The sequence below is a fragment of the Lepisosteus platostomus genome, chromosome 13 (genome assembly GCF_059453375.1).
Source record: "Lepisosteus platostomus isolate fLepPlt1 chromosome 13, fLepPlt1.hap1, whole genome shotgun sequence".
Classification (NCBI taxonomy): Eukaryota; Metazoa; Chordata; class Actinopteri; order Semionotiformes; family Lepisosteidae; genus Lepisosteus; species Lepisosteus platostomus.
Window position 1 is genome coordinate 32,131,400 of NC_142623.1, and position 24,131 is coordinate 32,155,530.

Sequence of the window (24,131 nt, forward strand, 5' to 3'; positions counted from 1 at the left end):
AAACTCACGTTCACTGCCCCCTCTCTCAGGCAGAAGGAGACAAACGCCAAAACAGGATCGTTTACACAATACACAGGCGGCATGCAGATGAAATCGCGGGTCCTCGCGTCTCCCTAAAGATGGACTGAAGCGTCGCTCAGTAACGAGCTCGTGCCCATTAAGCGCAGGGGTCGGAGGTCACTGGGCCGCAGGAGCCGCTGGGCTCGCGCCCTCAGCGGCAGTTTTAATGTCTTCCTCCGAGCAGCGAGGCCATTAAAATAATCTCATTAATTAATTAACATAAAGGCAAACTGCAAAAGGCAGACATGTCTTCCGAGAGAATTAGAAACGACGGATCCTGCGGCTCGGGAGCTGAAAGAGCCCCGCAGTCCTGTGTCGTTTCGCGCTAATGAGAAAAAGCGTTGTTTGTTCAGCATGCCTTGAGCATCACACGGGTAAAGCGCGCTTTGTGACCCCACGTGTGAGAAACCGAGGCTCACGGGGAAGTGAACTTTGCAGAACGCCAACACCGAGGGCAGATCAGACCTCTTCAACAGGATCAGCGTCCACTTTTCTTTTCGAAGCATCGCGTTTCCTTCGAAATTCTCTCTTGACGTTCACCTTGTCCTAGGTGGATTAGAAATGCACGACATTGAGTTACTTCACGACTTTATTAATTATTTCGCCACTGATAAGAAAACCTTATACTTTTCCTGAAGGAGTTGCAGCAAGACACAGGGCATTAACTGTGAATCGATACCCAGATCTTGAAACGAAATTGGAAACGCGCTAGTTACCATAGCATCGTTGTTATCCTTCAAAATGTGTGCTTCGTTATTCATGTTAAACTGCTATCTTTTCCTTGCTCTGATCCGATATTGAAATATCTACACTTCAGTGGGGCTGCGGGGCTGAGTAATGAACTAATCTTATTTCTCTTCTTTTTCTTAAGAAAAGAGTTGAAGATATCGCTCCCTAATTAGATTATGATCAATGCTGCCTTTAATGTCATTCAGAAAAAAAATAAAACGCATTAAACTCCTCCGTCAGCTGTCGTTACAGGATTAAAATGGAAATGTGCTATCTTAATGCCTTAAATATCAAATGTGACTTGTAAACTACGCCGAAATGAAACCCCAATAATTACCAAGCTATGCTTTGTTAACTCTATTTAGATAATGATGCCACTGCTGCTGTTGAGAAGAGTGGAGCTGCAGACCTTAATTATCATTAAATTCGTGTTTCACATACCTCGGCGACCTAAATATAGCAGCGCGCGCGCGCGCGCGAGCGCGAGGCTGTCAGGAGCGGAGAAATTCTCCCGCAGCGGGAAGGTGCGAACCGCTACCGGCTGTGTGAAGGGATGTGTTGATTTTCAGCACTACATCTGTGTCCCCGGCGGAGAGATAGCCGCGCACTTTCAGGAACGCTTTACCACAGTAGTTAGTTGTCTCGTCCCCCATTCCTCTCACTGTGGTTCTCACTGTGGTACAGTCGGGGCTCCCTTAAATCTCCCCTTAATTCTGCCGCTTGCTGAAGCAGTTTCTCTCTCCTCCCCTGATCTGTGTGTCGTGGGGCTGCAGGAGGACTGAACCCCACTCTGGTCTTGTACAGTTTCTCTCTCCTCCACTGATCTGTGTGTCGTGGGGCTGCAGGAGGACTGAACCCCACTCTGGTCTTGTACAGTTTCTCTCTCCTCCCCTGATCTGTGTGTCGTGGGGCTGCAGGAGGACTGAACCCCACTCTGGTCTTGTACAGTTTCTCTCTCCTCCCCTGATCTGTGTGCCGTGGGGCTGCAGGAGGACTGAACCCCACTCTGGTCTTGTACAGTTTCTCTCTCCTCCCCTGATCTGTGTGTCGTGGCGCTGCAGGAGGACTGAACCCCACTCTGGGTCCCTGGGTTCCAGTGGGTCCCCTCCTCTGTGTGAAGCTCTTGGGGACCCCTGGGAAAGGGCAGTGCTGTGTAGAGGAAAGGGGCTGTTGTTATAAAGAACTGACCTGCAGTGAGTTCTGCAGTGGGAGCAGCAGTGAAGGGTGGAGGGGGGCCTCTGTAGGGTTTAGCACAGCAGGGTCCAGTTCTGCTCCTGGGGGGGTCAGTGTGTCTCGGCAGGTTTTTAGTTCTCCGGATTGCTGGAAGCAGCTGTTTGAATTGGTCCTGATGAGCCAACCATGTGCTGATGGAGGCCATTAAGAGCAGATCTGGACTGAATTCCCACCAGACGCAGGACTGGACGGGCCTGTCTGAGCCCAGTGCTACCCTCGTTTTTAAGGTCAGACCGGGAGGAAGCAGGATTGAGAAAATGCTCTGCCCACGAGCTCCTGCGAATGGCTCTCCAGAGGTCACGTCAGCGGCTTCGCAGGCGAAGAACAGGTCCTGCCGCTCCCCCAGGAGGGGTGCTGGCTGTTCACCCGTCCTTGTGTGTTGGGTTCACCACCCCTGGCACCAGGGCAACACGACCGCCACACTGCCACTTTCTAACACAGCTCTGAGCCGAGAAGCCACCAGGCGTCTGGAACTCAGGAATCCCACAGACTCGCGCAACAGAGTCATGGTTAGAAGTAAACATCATGCGTGCACACACACACGCACGCACGCACACAAACGCAAATGCACACACGTGATCACATGCACACACACGTGCACACGCACATGCATGCACACACACCGGATGCACACACATGCACGCACAGACACAAACGAATGTGCACACTCATGGACACACTCATGCAGGCGTACCTTCGCACAAGCATGCTTGTGCACGCCTTCCACTTAAGACTCAGGAAATTCTCTTCTGCGTCTTTAAAGTTTCATGGAGAGAGCCTCAGGGAGGACCGCGGGACAGGAGCCAGGACCGTTCTGCTCGGCCGAGTGGAAAAGCCGATCTTCTTACCTCAGCAGCTTCAGAGGCAGCATCGCAGGAGAAGGACATCTGTGTGCAGGCAGGGAGGACGGCTCCTCGGACCACGAATCTGCTTCGCGCGCCCAGCTCGCTCACCGCCGGGGGCTCAGGCAGTGTCGCAGGCCACCTCTGCGGTCAGCAGGTCACTGCCGAGAGCAGGATATTCCGCCTGTCCTGCCTGTTCGATTTGTTGGCGGTTAACTGATCCAGGTATCTCACCCCACTGTTTCCTGAAGGAAGCCAAAGAATCGGCTTCAACAACAGGGCTGGGCGGCTTGTCCCACGCTCCCACCACTCTTTGTGTAAAGATGTGCCTCCTGTGGGTTGTCGGAGTGTGGAGTATGGACAAGATAAGAGTAGGGACAGCTGCACCTGGCTGCCCAGTGTCTTCCCTTTAATAATGAGATACTGTGAGGTGAAGTTCAACATTTTGAAATCCCCTCCCCCCCCCCCAAGATCCATCGATACCACGTGTACAACTTGTTTCTGGGGTGTGTGTATGTGTGAGAGGAGCGTCATTGTGAGAGTCCCTCCCTCTACATCTCCACGCCTCGTGCGCCGGCAACGAGCGTCGCGGTTCGTTTAGAATGTCTCGGCGACTCCGTCATCACAAAGACCAATCGGTCCTACATCCGTCTCGGCAGCATGATCCCCCGGCCCCCTCTCGATCCTGAGCTGCGCTGTGTGGCTGCTCCTACAGCAGCTGCTCCTCTCTTCCTGTCGGCCCCGTGATCTCCAGGGATGTCGTTAACACAGCGAGCTGCAGTACACTTGGACCTGGTCTTTTCAGCGTTCTGCAATCCGGTCTGTACATCCTGTCCACAGTAATTAGCCCTGGATGTCCTTATCTACTGTATCTGCCTTTTGTAAACCTGAGTGTATGTTGACCAGAGCAAGACACAAAGCGGAGAAGGAAATCTACACACATCCTGACACTGAGCACTTCTCAGAATCCGTGCCCCCCTAACTGTTTTCTCCTGTTATCAGCCCCACGACACACAGATCAGGGGAGGAGAGAGAAACTGTACAAGACCAGTTGTACAAGACCCAATTGTACAAGGGTCTTGTACAACTGTACAAACTGTACAAGACCCAATTCCCCTGAGCGGAGCTGGGAATTGGGTCGGGCTCTACCCGAACATCAGACGCCCTCCTGAGTTCTGATGCGATCCCAGAGAAGGGCGGAACGACAGCCGGGGGTCTGACCTCCCGATCGGAGCCCAGATGGGATTGCAAAAGCTCAAAGAAGCAAATCCAACCAGAGGAAGTGTGGGAGAAGCTTTTCTCTTCCACAGCTCAGTCACCACTCCCAGGACTGATGGGGACCTTAAAACACCCCCTCCTTCCCCCCCTCCCCCTGCATGAAAGGGGGACCCAGCCGGGGGCTGTGAGCAGGACGTCAGGCGGGCAGATGGAGGGGGTGTGTGAGATATGCTGCCAAGTGCAAATAACTGGAGGAGGTGTTTCCTTAACCTCACAAAAATTGTTCCGAAGAATCACAACGATGTGGTACACACAGGGCTGGGAAGGGTATACTCCCTCCCTGCTTAAACCCAACCTGTGCAGTCAGTACAGGTCTTCAGTCCTTTCACAGTCCTCCTTAAATGAGAAAACCAGCAGTGTCACTCAAACTAATTGAAAGGTGTAAGTAGGAATCTTACGAGCATTATGTTTCTCAGAAGCTAAATATAGAGGCTCCCTTCTAAACTGCAAACCTCCACAAGTGCAGCAATTAACAGCCAATTAAGTGAATCATTCTTCCATTTCTTAAGCAGCACCCAAAGAGAGAGAATGTGCAGCACTGCGCAGCGCGGTGAGATCACAGGCGCTAATTGAGCACTTAAAGAGGAGATCAGATACTGTTAATTACACTGTGAGGTGAACCTCCATTCACAGGGGGGTCAGAGACGCCTGGGGCCACTCAGCTTGTGGCAGTGATGTAGGGATGGCCAGCCTGGTTCTGGAGAATCGGACCTGGGTCCAGTACAGTCTGACCCGGGTCCTAAAGAACCAGACCTGGGTCCTGCACAGTCTTCCGTAGGGCCTGGAGGTTCGAACCTGTGTTCTGAAGAGCTGGACCTGGGTCCTGGCCAGTCTTCCCTGAGTCCCGGACAATGGGACCCAGGTCCTATAGTGCCCGCTCTGGGTCTAGGTTCTGGGGATTCTAAGTCCATCCAGACACATCTGGGTCTTTAGGTCTCAGGTCCAGTTCTTCACTTGGCAGGAAACTGAAGTTCTGATGAAGCTTCTTCCATTCCTGCAGCTCTGAATCAGAATTGTTCCTGATCTCATTTCCTGAATTTTTATACATGCTAATCCAGCCCCTCACTGTATTTCTGCCTCTGCGCACTGCCCCCTGGGCGATCCTGTCTCTTAGGGGAGTCAAGCCAAATCTCACTGAGTGGAACCGAAACACTCCATCAACATCCTCAAGTGTGTTTGTTTCTTGTGAAAAGGCTTTTGTGATGTTGATCAAAATAATTTTCCAGTGTGTGCTGTATTTTCTATGGAAATGTGGAAATATGGAAAATACAGCACACTGGTGTTTGTGTACATCAGCCTGTGTGTTTGTGTGTGACATTGAGTCTGTCAGTGCTTGCGTATGTTAGTGCGTGTGTGTGTCAGCTTGGGAGTTTTTGTGTCAGTGTATTTGTCAATGTGCGTCAGCTTTTGAGTTTGCGTGTGTGTGAGTTTGTGTGTGTCAGTGTGTCTAACAGGTGAGTGTAAATGTGTGAGTGTCAGTGTGAGTGTCAGTGTGCTGTTTCTCCCCTGTGCCCCACGCTCTCCTGGGTGGAAAATTACACCTGAGAGGCAGGACTGAAACAAGTGATTCCACAGAGGTCCTCCCTGCTCTGGGCCGGGCACGCTCACGACTCCCCTGCTCTGGGCCGGGCACGCTCACGACTCCCCTGATCTGGGCCGGACACGCTCACGGCTCCCCTGTGCTGGGCCGGGCACGCTCACGGCTCACCTCCTCTGGGCCGGGCACGCTCAAGGCTCCCCTGCTCTGGGCCGGGCACGCTCACGGCTCCCCTGCGCTGGGCCGGGCACGCTCACGGCTCCCCAGCTCTGGGCCGGGCACGCTCACGGCTCCCCTGTGCTGGGCCGGACACGCTCAAGGCTCCCCTGCTCTGATCCGGGCACGCTCACGACTCCCTTGCTCTGGGCCGGGCACGCTCAAGGCTCCCCTGCGCTGGGCCGGGCACGCTCACGGCTCCCCTGCGCTGGGCCGGGCACGCTCACGGTTCCCCTGCGCACGCTACTGAGCACCACACCTGCCACCTGCGGAGTCGCTCCAGCTCAGCCTTCTCAACGCGGTGCCGGCGGCGAGAGAGTGTGAAAGAGCCGTGTTTAAATATTAATAGGGCCTTGTTTCATGTGAGCCCGCTAACAAATGAAGGTTAATTTCACCACGGTCTTCATTTCCAAAACAGTGTAGGCTGAAATTTCCCTATGTAAATAATGCATGAATAGCGTTTTTACCATTGTGACTGAATGAGTCTGCGTCTTCCCTCCGTTCCGTGACTGACCGTGCTGAAAGACGGGTGCTCTCTGCCCTGGGGACGAGATTCCTGTCCCATCCCATCATACCTCCCAGCTGCTTCCTGTCCCTTAACCCTGCGTAGTCTCACTCACCCGCTTAGCAGTCCACTAGGAATAACAGCACCCAAGAATTAGTGTAATTGAAAATGTTTGTTGGTTGTCTGGTTACTGTGAATATGGCTTAACGTGCTTGGGTTATGGTCGGGCTTGCAGGCTCACGCAGGACAACCTGTAAGACAAAAGGACTCACAATTAGAATACTGCCCAGTCTCACAGGACAACCTGTAAGACAATAGGACTCACAGTTAGAATACTGCCCAGTCTCACAGGACAACCTGTAAGACAATAGGACTCACAGTTAGAATACTGCCCAGTCTCACAGGACAACCTGTAAGACAATAGGACTCACAGTTAGAATACTGCCCAGTCTCACAGGACAACCTGTAAGACAATAGGACTCACAGTTAGAATACCGCCCAGTCTCACAGGACAACCTGTAAGACAATAGGACTCACAGTTAGAATACCGCCCAGTCTCACAGGACAACCTGTAAGACAAGGAACAAAGGACAGTCTTAAGGCAGGTTGGTTTTCCCTGCTGGCGATGTGTAGTTGCTGTGTCAATCCTGCTCAGTATGGGGTGTCTGTGCTGGGCTGAGGAGACATCTATGGGATTTTGACTCACCTTTTAGGCCATAGGAGCTAAAAGGCCATAGGAAATTCCATCAGGAATGATTCCGGATTGGACACCTGAGGTTAAATGGAACATGGCTGCTGTTATCTCTCCCTAACTTTCTTTGTGAACTCTGGTTGAGCCTTGACAGTCGCTGGCTCTAGGGCTGTGTCTCTGGGCTCGAAGTGCTGACATTGGGGGGTGCACGTCAATGATCCTTTAGCGTTTTAGGGGTGAGCACTGGACCACATACTGATGAGCACATCCAGCACATTTCAGATGCACATTAGGAATCCTCTTAATGAACAGCAAGAGACATGCAGACTCTGTCGCCTGAATAATCTTGTCAGTTTAACAAGAGCACACATATATATATACATAATTCTTTATCAAGACCTAGTTTCAAAACTTGTTCCTTCGCTTCGTTCTCGTTTTATCAGTTTAAGAATTAATTGGAGGATGATGTATAAAGCAGGAATCGTTCCTACAGGGCATTCCCTGCGTGATACAAATTGATAGGGATCTGTGAGGCATCAGCTCGTTTCAGTGAAATCGGGGATGTTGGGGAGGGGGGACATGAAACGGAGCGAGAGAGAGAACAAAGTTTTGTTTTATCGGCCGCGAAAATATAAATAAATAACTAAATAAAATAATAGCCCAATTAAAGGCCATCCGAGGAACGCGCGCAGGGGAGGGGGTGTGAGTGGGAGAATGGCAGAAAGAGTTACTAAGCAGGGCCCAGAGCCAATTACTCCAAGAGATTCCTGCTCCAGAGGCGCTCGGGGTGAGTGGGAGGGATTCTCCAATTAGAGTGAGCCGGCAGGAGGGGGTTCCCTGCATACAGGAGCCCACATGGCTCTCCACCGGCTGCAGACAAGCACCTCGCAGTGTCAGGACGCTTGTGGACTCGCTGTGCCCCCACGCTTGCACAAACACACAGGCATGCACACACTCACCTGTGCGTGTACTCGCACACGTGCATGCATGTTCCCACAAACACATGCCTGTAAACACACGTGAACACTCACACACATATACACAGGCATGCTTGTACACATACAGTACACGCGTGCATGTTCACACAAACACATGCAGATGCATGCACACACATACATGCACAAGAAGGAAACATACACACACAAACATGCACATGCACACGCATGTCCATTCACAGACATACATATACACATGCATGTACATGCACATGCACACACACAAGCATGCACCCATAAACATGCCGGTTCATGTACACATATGCACATTCACACAAACACATGCATGTGCACACACGCAAAGGCACTTACACGCACACACATACACATACATGCAAACACAAAAGCATAAAAGTGTGCACACGCACTACACATACATGCACACCTGCACACGCATGCATACTCGATTTGCAGGCATGACTCGATTTGCAATAGAGAGCAAGCAGGGGCACATACAGTGCCTTAAACCAGTCCTGGTCCTGGAGACCCACACACCTGCTGATTCTCATTCCAGCACAGTTACTTACTGAATTGAAGCTTCATCGAACCAACCAGTTGCCTGAGTGGAATGTGAACGTTTTTTTGTTCTACTCACAACTTTGAGATTTTATAAATGCAATAGCGATGGCGCAGTCCAGCGTGTTTAAGAGAAGAACCCAGTCAAACAGTTATTAAGTCAGCCATGTACCTGAGAGCTGGACTGGAACACTGGCAGGCGTGTGGGGGTCCTGCACCCAGACTGGGAGCGCCTGTCTTACACAAGTGGGAAACACAAGACTAGACGGAATGGGATCGGAATGATGTGCTGCTGTCCGGCTGTCCCCTGGGCCTCCGGACTCGGAATTGGCTCTTCTCCGCTCTGGTATTTCCACAACAGCACAATGCAGCCCGCATGCCCTGCCAGCCCCCCGTCCCACAAACAGGACACAGAGTGGGCTTCCTTCTCCCGAGACGAGGCCGCAGAGTGGCAGATGGGCGGAGAAGCCCCTTTGATGCAATTAGCCGGCATCCGCAGGGAAGGAGCAGCCTTTGGCCGAGCGGCAGCGATGGGCAGTGCCAAGGAGAGCTCCTTCTCCGGCCCGCGTGCCAACCCCAGCGCTGCCCACTGCGGCCGCGCTCCAGAAGAGCCGCGTCCTCGAGTCCCCGGCGCACGCCGAGCGGAGAAGGCCGCGTTACAGCAAACGCAGGATGCTGGCGCGGAGCACCAGCCAAAAATGGAGTGTGGATTTGAGCAGGGGTGCTGCGGACTGGACTTGGGAAAAGAGAGCGACGCGGTTGTGTGCCATGCCTCTACCCGTGTCTGGGACCCCCCAGAACGGTGCTTCTCAGTCCTGGGTTTGGGGGATCCCCATGTCTGCATGGTTCAGTTCCTTCTGGCTCTTGTGTGTGGCATTTTTGACCGCAAAGCATTCTGGGATATTCTATATAATTGAGCAAAAGTCTAAGCCATCCTTTGCCAGTAGGTAAACACCAGTACTCACTGGTGCCTGTAACCAATCTGATTGCTGTTTTAGACTCTTTTCTACACTTAGGACTCGGTCTTAAAAGTACTTCACTAAAGCCTGTTATTTCCTAACTTTGCAGAACTTTATGCAGTCTCTCCTCAAGGTGTTAATAAAGAATTTGTTCCCTCACTTGCTCTACAGGGCTTAACAGGTGATCAGCTGACGATGAGCAGACACTGGATCAGACACACCCACAGTGGGAGTGACATTGTATCCCACCAGTGGGAATGACACTGGATCAGACACACCCACAGTGGGAATGACACTTTTTCCCTCTCCTGGAGGATCATTAGCAGGGGAAACTGTTTTCCAATCCATCTCCCCACCTGTCTCTCTGGCATTCGGCACTTTAAGAGTGCTCCCCACACTGCTTAGTACTCTGCTTTTTATAACCTCACTGTGCAGTGCTGCTCACAGCAATTAAAGATTAATTACAGGGAATTTAGAGCAATTACTGCTTTTGAAATGTACAATTAACTATCACACTGCCTACCGCTTGGTAGCCTTTTCAGTACAATGTAATCAGGCTTTTTATTAGAAGATTCATTCTTGGTACATTCTGGAGGAGTAGGGGGTGGGGGGTAGGTATATTCTGCACAATAAAATGTCTTATGAAAGGGTTTATTAAAACACAACCCATACCCCGCTGTGTAGTGCTCTCAGCCACTCTGCACTCAGTGATCCCCTCTTTATACAGAAATGCCAGTCTCTGCTGATCTTCCACTGAGACTGCAGCCTGTCTGCGCTGAGCTGACAGATCTGTGGGCTCCAGTACACTAACCGGTCTTCAGCTCTGTGGGTGTGTGGAGGAACAGCAGATGTTAATGTTGAGGAGAACCTGACAGTGAGTCAATCAGATCTGATGGGGAAATGAGATTAATAGCTAGAATAACAATACTGGCTTATTTACAGTTTACCTTCAGCTGGTGGGGTCGTGCGTTTAGAGACATAGCTGGTGCTATGGTTAACGTGGTGAGACTGACTGCAGATGTCTCCTCACTCAGCAGACAGAAACCTCCACTTTTTCATTCGCCTTCCATCCAGCTCCTGGTCCACTTTCCTGGTCCCGTCGAAAACCTAAAAGGAGGGATCGTGGTGGGCGTAGGAGGTGGCCAAGAGTGCCTGTAGCTGGCTGGCTTAAGAGTCTGCGTGTCTCATTCTCTCACTCTGGTGGTCAAGGCGATTGGTAGACAGCATTGATGGGCTGCTGCCACTGGACTTGCAGAGGGCCATGCTGGAGCTGATACAGCTACACTGGAACTTCAGAAAACGAGGGGTGTGACTTGTCTGCTAGTTCCGTTTGCTCATTAAGTTATCACAATCTAATTGATCCAAGAATCTCATCCAGATGATTCTTGAAGGACACAAGGGTATCGGTTTCCCCCACATAACTGGGAAGCGAAAGGGATAGCATGTGTAAAACCGAGGGCGGGAGGCACTTCTTTACACAAAGGGTGGTGGGTGTGTGGAACAAGATGCCCAATAATGTTGTTGAAGGTGATACCCTGGCGTCTTACAAGAGATGGCTGGTTGAGATCCTCCAATCAGGACAGGAGGCTCTTCTTTACACAAAGGGTGGTGGGAGTGTGGAACAGGCTGCCCAGCCATGTGGTTGATGGCCTGTGACGGGGGAGGGACACGCTGCAGGAACGGAGAGAACTGTCGGGGTGTCCCAGTCACATCGGGCAGCGCGCCTCCTCGGTCCTGCCTGACTCTTGATGCGACCTCACCGCACAGGGCGGCCAGAAGCACAACGACCGCTACAAAAAGCCTGTGATGTCACGCCAGCCCTGCGAACAGGAAGTGGAGGCGCCTCAGGTTCGACGCAGGCGAGAGCTTGTCAGATCCCCGCGTGAAAATCACGAGCTGCGGTGCTCCACACACACAGCACAGCGCAGCGCTTGAGAAACCTGAAGCATTTAACTTTTGTATTTCGCGTCCTTAATCTCAGAGGTCTTGCTGATGAATAATCAAACATGCACCCCAAGTTACCATCCCCTCTCGTCTATAACAGGAGTAACTTGTGTTGCCTTGTGTATAGAAGCTCTGAAATATTTACGTGCACGGATACTTCTTTTCTGTGCAGAACATTCTTCTGCACTTTGATGGTGTTCTTTATTCATGAGGAGCTGCGCTGTGTTGTGTCAAACTGTGCTGCAGGTGGCCAGGCAGCTATGCAGCCCGGAGCACTTGAAACACGCTGGAGCAGAGGCACTGACCAACAGACCTGCTGTGGCCTCTTCAGAGGTCTGACCACTAGGAATACACCAGGTCTCACAGGACAGCTCGAAAGACAATAAGACACACAGAATCCTGCCCAGTCTTACAGGACAGCTTAAGACAATAAGACAGTTAGAATCCTGCTCACTCTTACAGGACAGCTCATAAGACAATAAGACACACAGTTAGAATCCTGCCCAGTCTTACAGGACAGCTCATAACACAATAAGACACACAGTTAGAATCCTGCCCAGTCTTACAGGACAGCTCGTGAGACAATAAGACACACAGTTAGAATCCTGCCCAGTCTTACAGGACAGCTCGTGAGACAATAAGACAAACAGTTAGAATCCTGCCCAGTCTTACAGGAAAGCTCGTGAGACAATAAGACAAACAGTTAGAATCCTGCTCACTCTTACAGGACAGCTCGTGAGACAATAAGACAAACAGTTAGAATCCTGCCCAGTCTTACAGGACAGCTCGTGAGACAATAAGACACACAGTTAGAATCCTGCCCAGTCTTTCAGTACAGCTCGTGAGACAATAAGACACACAGTTAGAATCCTGCCCAGTCTTAAAGGACAGCTCATCTGATGCTTCACTGATGCTTTTATCCAAAACGAATTTTTCTTGTATTGCAACGTTACGGTAAGATGGTATAATATCGTCTCTGTTCTCCCCCAGGAAGGCCGTGATCGCGGCGCTTGATGTGTTCAAATAAATATCTCGGAGCCACACGCCGAGGATCAGAGAAGCGCTCAAGCACAAGCAGCTGTCAGGACCTATCACCATGTTCTGGGTTCCAGCTCGTTTGACTAGAGGGGGGGGGGGGTCCGATCTCTCAGCTATTTTCTTCCAAACCTTGCCTGCGTGTGTGTCTGGGAGGAGGCGGGGCTTGTGGACTAAACCACAGAGAACACGCAGACTCCACACAGAAGGGCGCCTGCAGCTGGAATCCAGCCCAGCTCTTCCTACCTGACACATCAGTGCTGGTGCCAGTCACCTCGGTGCCCCTGTGGTGCCAGGTGAAGGGCAGGTTCAGAAAGCTAAAACAAATCTTATAAAGGGAGCAGTACATCCGCCAGATCTTGTGCACACCAATGCTTCCTTCCTTTACCTCTTTTCGACCACCTATCTAGCTCCCATCTTGCTATCTCCCTTTTTCCCACCTCTCCACTGACTTGCCCTTCCCTCTCTCCTCTCTCCCAGATTCTTCCCGGCTGTTTCGTCAGCCCTGACCTCACTCCCTGACTCAGGCTGACAGCTTATATAATGCCTGATTGGTTGGGCACAGGGGGATCTTCCTACATTTTAATGACTCATGTTAGACTACTGCACTTCAGCAAGAAGAAGGAAAGAAGCACCTTGAATTATTCATCCCCACTGCAGAGGAATTCGGACCCAAAGGAAGGACTTGGCACTATTTTTAGGTGTGTACGTACCGCAGTGCAATCTGGGAAGTGCAGTGAGGCAGCCCCAGGACCGCGCACATCAGGGAAACGGGTGTGTTGAGCTGGCAGCTTGTCTCCTGGAGAGCCCGGAGCTCCTGCTGACTCTGCTCCGCACCAGCATATTCACAGAATAGGAGAAGGATAAGGTGAGTATGACAGGCAGCTCAGGTTTAACACCGTCAGAGGGACAACACAGAAATCTTCAAGGACAATGAAAAATAACTTTCATTTGGTGAGGGGAGGGACCATCACCTAGCTGCCGACTGGCCCATCATAAGCTCCACCCAGCTGGTGATTGGCCCATCATGAGCTCCACCCAGCCGGTGATTGGCCCATCATGAGCTCCACCTGGCTGGTAATTGGCTAGATGTGACCTCCAACTGGTTAGCAATTGGCCATTCGAGACCTCAACCTGGCTCATTGTGACCTCCACCCAGCTGGTGATTGGCTCGTTGTGACTGTCACTCAGCTGGTGATTGGCTGAGATTGTTGGCCGTTGATCCAGTGTTTGTTTTGCGGATCACGATTAGAGACACTAGCGCCAGGGGGCTCAGATGAGCTCCACTCCTGCATATTGTCTTCTTGTCTACAGCCCCAAGGAGAGCTGGAGGTCTGAGAGTTTCACAGCACCTTCTCTTTTGGCTGAAGCAGTGAGAAGATGAGTGGATGATTTTCACAAGGCTGGCAGGCCCCTGGGCACCGGTCCCCATTCAGGCCACACATTAAAGTAATAATAATTCCTCATACTTATACAGTATAGCGTTTTTCTGGACACTCCACTCAAAGCGCTTCACAGGTAATAGGAATCCCCTCCACCACCATCAATGTGCAGCCAGAGTGGACCAGTACACTCACCACACACCAGCTCTTAGTGGGGAGGAGAATGGAGTGATGAAGCCAGTTCATAGATGGGGATTAGTAGGAGGCCATGATGGGTAAAGGCCAGGGGGAAATTTGGCCAGGACGCCAGGGTAACACTCCTACTCTTTTCGAGAAATGACCTGGGATTTTTATTACCAGAGTCAGGACCTCAGTTTTACATCTCATCTGAAGGACGGTGCCTTTTTACAGTACAGTGTCCAGACTGGTGAGCCCCCAAGCAGAGCCGCAGGGAGGTGCCCACAAATCTGATCACCGCCTGGGGGGGGGTGCAACTGAGAGCCAGGTCCGCCGAGCGAGTTTATCAGCGTCAGAGGTGTAACTGAGTGTTCTCTGCCACAGTGGAGGAATTCTAGCCCGGGCCCAGAGGACAATCAGAGCTTTCGCCTCTTCCGGAGATGACAGGATGTGGAGGGGTCTGAAGCTGGGAAACGGGGGGTGGCGTTTCACTGTCACATATTATAAATCTGAAGGACAGTGTTCCCAGAACGCAAGAGACCATCGTCGTCTGACCTTTTAACTGCTGGGTGGAGAGGTGGCTCTGTAGCTAAGGATCTGCACCTGTGGCTGGGAGGTTGCCAGTTCAAATCCCACAGCTGGCAGTAGAATCCTACTCTGTTGGGCCCCTGAGCAAGGCCCTTAACCCCAACTGCTCCAGGGGTGCTGTATAAATGGCTGACCCTGCTCTCTGACCCCCGGCTTCTCTCCCTGTCTGTGTGTAATGGCCAATAAAGTGATCTTATCTTCTTTAAACTGACAGTAAAGCACTTTAAGATGCTACTTTTACTTTTAAAGCCAGTATATAAAATAACGTTGCTGTTTATTAGTGGTAGTAGTGGTGAATTGAAGGGGTCTGCATGGTAGCCATCTTCACCATTTCCTCCTTTTCCTGCAGCAATCCTGAAACTCACACACAAGGCGGGGGGGAATTAAAACCAACGGACTTACTGTACCTTCACTCGCTTGCTCCTCCGGCCTGGCAGACCGCTGAGCGCCACGCTCGGGCACGACCCCCTCAGGAGCACTAAAACTCAGTCGCTGGCCTTTTCTTCGGCTCCTCGACTCCAGACGTCGCCCGGGGCTCGCTTCGCTTTATATGCAAATCGCTCCGGCCCAGCCGCAGAACTCCACGTTAAAGAGCCGAAGCCCAGCAAGCCGGAAACAACCTGAGACTGATCCGTTGTGAAACAGCAGCCTCCCAGAGTCGGGGTGTCAGCGAGCTCCTGCGCGGGGGCTGGGCGTTTTCTGGGAATCGCAGCCGATGGCCCGCGGCTCCGCTTCCCCTGGGAACTCGGGAGGAATTCACGGAGTCTGGGACCAGGAGCCGGGGAGACGAGAAGAAGGAGAAGGTAGAGGTGAAAGGTCAGGATCCCCCTTTCTGATTCCGCCACCTCAGCGCCATGCGTGGTCTTCCTTTAAAAAAAAACCGCCTCGCTTTCTCTCTCAGACACGGGCGTCCCCAGTTAGATGAAGTGTCCTCAAAGACACCGACACAGTCAAACCTGAGGGCTTCTTCAGAGTCAACAGAGAAACCAGAACCAGAGCAGCATTTAACACCGAGAACAGGAAGCACGTCTTTACACAAAGGGTGGTGGGAGTGTGGAACAAACTGCCGAGCCAGGTTGGTGAAGCGGTTACCCTGGCTTCCTTCCAAGAATCAGCTAGATGAGATCCTACAGTCAGGCCAGGAGGCACTTCTTTACACTTAGGGTGGTGGGAGTGTGGAACAAGCTGCCTAATGCCAAAATGCTGGCTTCTTTACAAGGAATAGCTCCAGTAGATAAGATCCTCAGATCAATGAGCCAACTGCCAAACAGATAAGAGGGACAAATGGTCTCCTCTCGTGTATAACCTTTATAATGGTCTTATTCTTTATGGACATACAGTACTAAAGTCCTTACCAGTAGCCTGCAGGATAACCAGGAGGCTCACCAGCAGCCTGCAAGAATGATGTATCCCTGGTCCTTGTACAGGAAAAAACTCCCTGTAGGGTTCTGCAAATTGTTTAAAGGAATCAGTGGGGATTTGGGTCCTTAAATCCTAGAGGATTTCAGTATGCCTTGCAGGAATTCATAAGGCATTTTGTGTGCGGCTGGGATTAGGAGGAAGCTGGTGAGTGGGATACAGGCTGGTAATAAACAGATGCAGAAACACCTGCAGACCCACAGCAGCAGATGTGCTACAAGTCAGAGAGTAACAGCTCTTTCAGCAACCAGCTCCTGCAGGAAAATCCCATTTGTTTGACATCTTTATCCAAGAAGACAGCAGCATCACTGCCCTGTAATCTGTCCTGGTCTCAGCTGGAGCTGGTGGACCAGTAGGTGGCGCTCCTCCTCCCCCAAACCCCCAATATGGTGACAGAGCACACCATATTGAGCTGTAGGAGGCGCTGGTCTTCAGATGAGACATTAAACCGAGGTCCTGACTGTTTGGTCAGTGCAGATCCCAGGGCTGCTGTTAAGAGTGGGGCTGTCACCCCAGTGTCCTGGCTGAACCCCACTCTGGTCTCATACAGTTTCTCTCTCCTCCCCTGATCTGTGTGCTGTGAACCTATGGGACTGTGGATAGTCTGTATATAGAGAGTGTGGATAATACTGTATAAGACTCTTCTGGCAGAGGACGCTTTCTGAGCTGCTCTGCTTCCCTCCTGGCACGGAAGAAAGCAGCAGACGGCTTCCCCCGGCCCCCTGGGCACGTCCTCCTTCTGTCCACTCGGCGCCCCCTGCCCCACCCGGGCTCAGCCATCTGTGCGCCGGAGAGCCCGGCCAGGGTCTGGCCGTGCCTGCCGCAGCCTGCGAGAGGGGCGCGGACTATCCCTCCTGCTCTGCCGGGGGTCCGTGCGCCCGACACTCGGGCTCCGTGACCGGGCTCGTTGAATCGCTGTCCCGGTTTTTTTGGATCTCTGTGCTTCTACGAGAATGATTATATTCACAAAAAATAATTTCAGGTTTACAATTTTACATACACTCAATTCAGTGCGCACAGGTTTTTGTCACTGGTGGGAGGGGGGATTTGCACGGCACGAAATGTTTTTGCGCACACAGGCCATTAAAAATGACAGGGAACCCCCGGAACACCTGCGTGGGGATACACACAGACCACGCGGCGCGGTTCGGTTAGGGAAAAGGAGAGAAAAGCGGAACTTCTTTTTTCTTTAAGCCTGGCCATAACATCCATACTTACGGCTTCCTTTTTATATACCGTCGGATGTTTACTTACCAAGAGTTAAAAACACGCTGTGGCGGAAAGGGCGGACGTGAGACGACGCTGGAGTTGAACACCGGCCCATAAGGAATATTTCTGGACCCTGGAAATGCAAACCTAGCAACTGTCCAAGTGCCTCCCGTCTCTCACGGTCCCAGTCCGTTCGGAACCGGGCTTGTTAGCTACTGAATCACACGGCACGTCCTGTGAAAACTCGAGAAACCCGTGTGAGGTCAACCTCGTGCAGCACAGGACTTACCCTGGAAGTGTGGGAGAGTGCGTCTGTGCTTGTGGGTGCTGGACTGGCGTACCGTCGAGGGTGTATCCCACCTTGCGCCCGGTGCTTACCGGGTTAGGCTCTGGCTCCTCTCAACCGTGAGTTGAATGCATTTAATACTCTTTACACTTATAGCCTGGACGCTCCACTCAAAGCTCTTTACAGGTAATGGGGACTCCCCTCCACCACCACCAGTGTGCAGCCCCACCTGGATGGTGCGCCAGTGCTCTCACCACACGGCAGCTCTCAGTGGGGAGGAGAACAGAGCAATGAAGCCTGTTCAAAGACGGGGATTATTAGGAGGCCTTGATTGGTAAAGAGCAGGGGGAATTTAGCCCGGACCCTGGAATAACAGGACCTCGGTTTTACGTCTCATCCGAAAGAGGCACCTTTTTAAAGTGGTGACAAAGTGTGAGGATGTGAGATAATTCTATATGACCTGAGCAACCCGTCGAACCAGAATCTCAAAAGGCTACGGTAACAGTTATTCCTTTAATTATTGACAGATGAATCAACTACCGCCTTATTCGAACAAACGTCATCAATCCGGCCGACCCGCAGTGTGGCGGGCCGCCGCCGCGTGTCCGGGCCCTGCTCACCACACTTTATCGCTGTTACTTGTCTTCTGTAGTTTTTTTTTTACTTTGTTTTATTCTCTCTCACGGCGGGTCATTCGCTCTTCGACAGTAATGCGTCTGCGAAACCTAAGCTTTCCCCCTCATTACGATCCCGGGCGGCGCTCAGCCGGATATCAAGTATCGACCGTCCGGAACCGGAGACCCTGGGGCGGGCCGGGCCGGGCCGGGGCGCCCCCCCTCAGTCGCTCGGACAGAAACCCTCCTAATGAATTAAGTGCTCAGCGGAGCACCAGGAGCCTGTCCAACCGGAGCGGGGGGGGGAGTGGGCACAGTCAGGAATCGTAACTAAACCCTTGCTAATGACAGCCATCGCGGGGGATGAGTGCCGTTGAAAAACAACAACAACAACAACAACAAAACACGAAATTCAGGCCACCATCGGAAGAGAAAAGCGAGGCGCATAAGCACCATCCACATCAAATTTCCCCTAATATGATTTCGTGTTCTGTGTCTATTCAAGTCAGCGCTGATTGCGGCTCCGGGTCTAATCGCATCAGCTGGGGAGCTGCCTCTGCGGCTCCGCTCCTTATTGGAGCTGACACCAGCCTTCTCAGCGCCAGCCCTCCCGAGACATCAAACGGCCGCGGTGGGAGTCAGCCCAGTCAGGGGGGGACATGCCAGCCGAGCGGCGCGCAGATCCGCACGCGTGGGGACGCTGTCTAAGAAGGAAAGGAGGGAGGGTGGGGCCCTGTGGCCCTGGCCTCGATCCCGGCCCCTGGGGCGCTGTCTGTGCGGAGTCTGCATGTTCCCGCTGGTGCTCACGTGGATTTCCTCCCGCCGTCCACGGGCATGCTGGGAGGTTAATGGGCAACTGGGAAAACCGAGCCTGGTGTGAGCGCGTGCCCCAGGGCTCCGTCAGGGCAAAGAACAGGGGCCACCGCCTCCGGCGAGATTCGGAACGCAGCCCCGTGCTTCAGCACCTGGATTTAAAACACAGGGCAGCTGCAGGGGGAGGCCTGACTGTCGCTGTACGAGAGTGTGTGTGTGTGCGTGCACGCTGGTGGGCAGTAATCCCCAGCTGACACACCTGCTCGAAGCGACGCACAGGAAGCCCATTCCTGTCCCCTATGTCGGTACGGGGCCGGAGTGCCCCCCCACCGGAGTGACAGTGTCTTCCTCGGGAAGCTGCAATTACTTGACTACACTCGAGCTCTGTTTTTACTCTAGAACTCAGCATCGCACCAAGATCTCGCTGCGCTGTACTGCACACTTTACTGCGTTTTAACCCCCATCTCACTGGGCTGCACTGCACTGTCGTGTGTTTTTTCCATGATGTCATTAGGCTTCACTCTGCTAGTTTTTACCATGACATTCCACTGAGCACTGCTGTGCAGGTAGATGCCTGTCTTAATGGTACTGTAGCTGCAGCAAAGATGGTGAAAGCTGGAGTAATGGTCCTGTGTTTCAGTGATCTGGCCCTGTGATTCACTGATCTGGGCCTGTGAATCAGTGATCTGGCCCTGTGTTTCAGCGATTTGGCCCTGTGTTTCAGTGATCTGGCCCTGTGTTTCAGCGATCTGGCCCTGTGTTTCAGCGATCTGGCCCTGTGTTTCAGTGATCTGGCCCTTTGATTCACTGATCTGGCCCTGTGAATCGGTGATCTGGCCCTGTGATTCGGTGATCTGGCCCTGTGCTTCAGTGATCTGGCCCTGTGATTCAGTGATCTGGCCCTTTGATTCACTGATCTGGCCCTGTGAATCGGTGATCTGGCCCTGTGCTTCAGCGATCTGGCCCTGTGATTCACTGATCTGGCCCTGTGAATCGGTGATCTGGCCCTGTGCTTCAGCGATCTGGCCCTGTGCTTCACCGATCTGGCCCTTTGATTCACTGATCTGGCCCTGTGAATCGGTGATCTGGCCCTGTGATTCGGTGATCTGGCCCTGTGCTTCAGTGATCTGGCCCTGTGATTCAGTGATCTGGCCCTTTGATTCACTGATCTGGCCCTGTGAATCGGTGATCTGGCCCTGTGATTCAGTGGGCATCACCCTGCTATCTGTCTTACCTGTCAGAGCCGTATGGATGTTGCCCACTCATAGTTACATCAGTGACATGCCCTGGACCTGGGCACTCAGTTGTCCAGCATTTTATCGTCATGGTTTCTGTCTCTTACAAAAACAGCACAAGTAAGAACGTCCCTGGTTCTTGATATATTGTTCAAATTCAAAACGTAACAGGCAGTGTGCAGTGTGAGTAAGACAGGGCAGTTCGGCCATTCGTAAAGAGGCAAGTGTAACTCGTACACCAGCCAGCCCTGATGAGACACAGCCCTGGGCCTCCTGCCCCTGTTGTTCCTGCACAGGAGCTGTGTCCCAGTTCTCCCTTGTATTTGTGCTCTAGTTCGCGCACTAATGCCGGACCTCGAGTGTCTCTCCCATGATGTCTAGGACCTCGTGGCCCGGTCCGGTCCTGTCCTCCGGGCTCTGTGCTCCGGTCACAGCAGGAAGGTACCACTATTATTAGATCTGTACGGAGCGGTGTGTTTGTTCCGCTGTCTTGTCTCTGCCTGTGCCTTTTAACCACGAGCCAGCGCCTCTCCTTCTCTCCCAATTAAGCCGGAGTGTTTTCTCGGGTTGGTGTCGAGGGATTTTCCTGCCTGCTCCTTCTCTGTCAGCTCCCATCAGAAAAGCTCCTCATTAGTGTCAGGTTTACAAGTGGCGCGGCGCTGTAAGCGTGTGTGAGTGTGTGAGCCTGTGCTTCTCTCTCTCTCTCTCTCACTGTTTCCTTCTCACTGTAACTCTTTCCTTCTCTGAGCAGCAGATTTCCACAGCCTCCCCTGTTTCTCCTGCTCCCTCTTCTCTTCCTTATCTCCCTGCGCAGCTCCATTCTCTTCCTCGCTCTTCCACTGCCTCCTGTTTCCCCACCGCGGCCCCGCGCACGAGGCATCGCACCCCAGGAGGGGGCAGGGTGACCCCACAAAAGCACCGAGAGAACTCGCTTAGGCATCGGGAACAAAGATTGATAGTCGCTTTCTCAGATCGGAATTTCGTTTTGGAGTGCAGTTCCTCTCACAACTATAAAACTGTCAAAGTTTTATGACATCCGGGCCAATTATAGTGATATTGATGACAGCGCAGAGAGCACAGGGAGTGCACGATACAGACAGGGCAGTTTGCACAGTGGTGGCAGTGCAGAGAGCACAGGGAGTGCACGATACAGACAGTGAAAACAGGGCAGTTTGCTCAGTGCAGGCAGTGCAGAGAGCACAGGAAGTGCACGATACAAAAAGGGCAGTTTGCTCAGTGCCAACAGTGCAGGGAGCACAGGGAGTGCATGACACAGACAGGGCAGTTTGAACGGTGGTGGCAGTGCAGAAAGCACAGGGAGTGCACGATAAAGACAGGGCAGTTTGCACAGTGCCAGCAGTGCAGAGAGCACAGGGAGTGCACGATAAAGACAGTGAGAACAGGGCAGTTTGCACAGTGCAGGCAGTGCAGGGAGCACAGGGAGTGCATGATACAGATATGTCTTTGTTATCAAAGGCTTTACAGTACATAGCTGCATATCAAAGTGTTTTTTGTTACTGGTAAACACTTCGTTCGAGATGACTGGAAAAACACCGCCTAGCGTCAGGGGTCGCGGTAAGTGGCGCAGGCAACAAGTCGCCAAGTTCAGGGAATGCAGTTTCTACGTACCCCAATGTATAGGTACAGTATGAAACTTGAAACCAAATTCTGGGAACGCGAAACATATAAAAGCAAGTCAGCGTCGAACAACAACAAAAAAAAAAGAACAAGGTAGCATGTTTTGACTCTGTCTTCGCGGTGCCGGATCAGACCTAATGAGGACATCCCTGTCACGGGAGTCAATCACAGGCACCGCTTTCTTCTCCTGGAGCTGTTTCATTTGTTGTTGGTGGGTTTTTTCTAGCGCAAGATGAAGGAAAAGTGGAACGAGAAAATAATTCCGCGTGACAACCCGCTGCAAAGAAGAAGAAGAAGAAGAAGGAAGAAGAAACGCTGGGGTGAACTGAGGGAAAGCGAACGAGGTTTCCTGATCTCTGAGGCGCCGCGCGCCGCGCGCGTGCCAGAACCCCCTCGCAGGCGAGCGCGGGGCCGCTCGCTCGCTCGCGGTCGACGGGATGAGCTCGGGGCGCCTCCGGGTCTGCCGGTCTCAATGTCACGGCAGGATACACGACTGTGGGCCGGCACCCAGAGCCCTCCTACACCAACCCCCGCTCCCGCGCCGCGCACCAGCCCGGGCTTACCTGCCAGAGAACACGAGCGGACGCGTCAGCCGGTTTTTAAAGTGGGGGGAAACATATCTTTCTAGTGAGATTGGCAGCGTGTTGGAAGATGAAAATGGGGACACTGGAGGAAGGGGGAAGCGGTGGGGGTGCCCGTGCGCCCAGGGTCCGAGCTGGGCCCGCCCGCGCCAGCAGCGCCGGTACTCCGTGTGACTGTCGGACTGTCGCCAAGACGAGTTTTTACGGGCTGGTTTGCAGCGGTCTGACACGGCGCTGTTTTGGCGTCAGTCCCTCGGCCGCAGAGCGAATAGGTTCCTCCTTCGCTGTGCCGGGGAGAAGCCGCCCGGAGAGGGGGGGCTTGTCCCTGTTGGTCAGCGGAAACCACAGCGCCGGGCCAGTTTGTTCCATAGCTCACCGCTGCGCACACACAACGAGCCTCTCCTGTTGGTGTTCCGTTTGTCTTTGATTATTTCTGTGGTAACGTGCAATAAGCGCGCTTTCATGAACTTCAACACCCTTTACTGTAATTTAAAGACCAGTTCAGAACAACTCCGCAAACGGCAGTACAGTCTCTAAAGGGCAGGCGACCTTTGACCTTTAGGTCACGATAACCGACAGCAGCTCCAACAACGTCCTTGTCTCGGCCGGCCCTCGGAGGCTTTCAAACTGCTCTGCCCGTGTTTTCCCGAGATTGTCTAAATCCCTGCACTTGTCAGCGAGCGGGATTAAGGATCCTTTAACGCGCTGCCAGACAGAGGGATGACATGGGCGATCGATTTGGAGAGAAATGTGGGCGACAGCTGCCGGCGATCCGACGGAAAAAACAGGCCACGCTGCGCGTTTGTTTTCTAGGAGGAAGTGATACAGTACGAGCATGGAAAACGGGATTGAAAGAACATGAAACGAGAATTGCGGGAGCTCCTGCTGCTCGCGTGTTAACGGTTAACATTATCTTTCTCTGGAGCGCCAGAGGCTCGCTCAGTCCTGGTGTGGCCCTGCGGTACAGTATTAATCCTGTAGTACGGCTGTCCGCAGGGATAAATAGCTCTATGACAGCCGCAAGCGCAGCTCAAATGAAACAATGGCACGCAGAGAGGCCCTTGGAACCCGGAACTTCCCAAACTTCATCCCATGTCGGGTTTCTGGCGGGATTCCTTGCCGTTCCCAAGCACCTCTCCCACTCTTCCCTCTTCTTTTAATACGGATCTCACTGCGCTTTACTGCAATGGTCTGTGTTTTAACGACAGCCTCCCTGGGCTGCACTTGTACTGCATTGTACTGTTTTTACCCTGATCTCACTGGCTGTCGGAACTGTACTGTGTTTTTACCCTGGTCTCACTGTGCTGTATGACACTATACTGCGTTTTTACCCTGGTCTCACTGTGCTGTATGACACTATACTGTGTTTTTACCCTGGTCTCACTGTGCTGTATGACACTATACTGTGTTTTTACCCTGGTCTCACTGTGCTATCGGAACTGTACTGTGTTTTTACCCTGATCTTACTGTGCTGTATGACACTATACTGTGTTTTTACCCTGGTCTCACTGTGCTGTATGACACTATACTGTGTTTTTACCCTGGTCTCACTGTGCTATCGGAACTGTACTGTGTTTTTACCCTGATCTTACTGTGCTGTATGACACTATACTGTGTTTTAACCTGGTCTCACTGTGCTGTATGACACT

The 24,131-nt window shown here is 52.4% G+C and overlaps 1 long non-coding RNA gene across 1 annotated transcript; it reads left to right on the top strand.

Annotated features, from left to right (window-relative positions):
- The first annotated feature begins 17,197 nt into the window (after nucleotides 1-17,197).
- Nucleotides 17,198-23,901, top strand: LOC148650411 (uncharacterized). Its single transcript, XR_015926120.1, has 2 exons — nucleotides 17,198-17,720; nucleotides 22,128-23,901. It is a non-coding gene; the product is annotated as an uncharacterized LOC148650411 (long non-coding RNA).
- Nucleotides 23,902-24,131: the final 230 nt, after the last annotated feature.